Here is a 634-nt window from a genome sequence, read left to right as displayed (position 1 = left end):
TATATATATATATCAGTAATGGTACTGCTGTAAAACAGTCTGCGTGATAATGATCTGCAAAGTTTCTTGTATCTTCTAAATTAGCTATGGTAATGAATTTGGTGATACAAAGTCTGTATTAATTCGGGCTGGCCTGTGAAGAGTGTTAGATAAAGCAGAGAAAAATTCTGTATTTTTGAAAATCTGTGTGGTACCAGCACTCAGCAGAAGATGAATAAGAAAAGGGGGATCCACGCAAAAAAGAGAATTGCCCTTTTTCCTCAGCTAGGAGGCCTGAACCTAAATAAAGTGCATCTATTCCTGGATATTGCAAATCTGCAGGCAAAATGCATGCTAAGAGCTCAGCATCCAGCCTGGTATCTGAGGAAATGCAGCTGTAAGGTCTCCTGAGTCCCAAGGCTGTGGAAAGACTACAAAGAAGCAGGTTAATCTTCTACCTGGCTGAAGTTATTTTATCTCCGTGACAGTTTCCTCGTCGTGATGGTTCACTCAGGCGCGTTTGACTGGAGCCCGAGGGCTGCCGGCCTCACGAAGGAAACGCGCAGCCCGCTCTCAGGTGTCACCGCGCCATTCTCAGCGCGGCCGCCATCGGGGGAGGCGTCAACGGCTGCGCGTAACGGCTCGCCCTGCGCGT

At 47.5% G+C, this 634-nt stretch overlaps 1 protein-coding gene and 1 long non-coding RNA gene across 13 annotated transcripts in view; one reads left to right on the top strand and one right to left on the bottom strand.

The window, feature by feature from the left end:
- LOC104911655 overlaps positions 1-628 on the bottom strand; it is an 18,214-nt gene extending 17,586 nt beyond the window's left edge. For all 5 annotated transcript variants that reach the window (XR_004160303.1, XR_004160302.1, XR_002116598.2 and 2 more), the window contains exon 1: positions 438-628. This is a non-coding gene — a long non-coding RNA (uncharacterized LOC104911655). The remainder of the gene's footprint in view (positions 1-437) is intronic.
- The window catches only part of ADAM23 (ADAM metallopeptidase domain 23), a 102,322-nt gene that overhangs the window by 36,313 nt on the left and 65,375 nt on the right, over positions 1-634 (top strand). The gene's annotated exons all lie outside the window — the stretch shown is intronic.

Source organism: Meleagris gallopavo, chromosome 7, assembly GCF_000146605.3.
Source record: "Meleagris gallopavo isolate NT-WF06-2002-E0010 breed Aviagen turkey brand Nicholas breeding stock chromosome 7, Turkey_5.1, whole genome shotgun sequence".
Classification (NCBI taxonomy): domain Eukaryota; kingdom Metazoa; phylum Chordata; class Aves; order Galliformes; family Phasianidae; genus Meleagris; species Meleagris gallopavo.
This window is presented reverse-complemented; position numbering and strand designations above follow the sequence as displayed.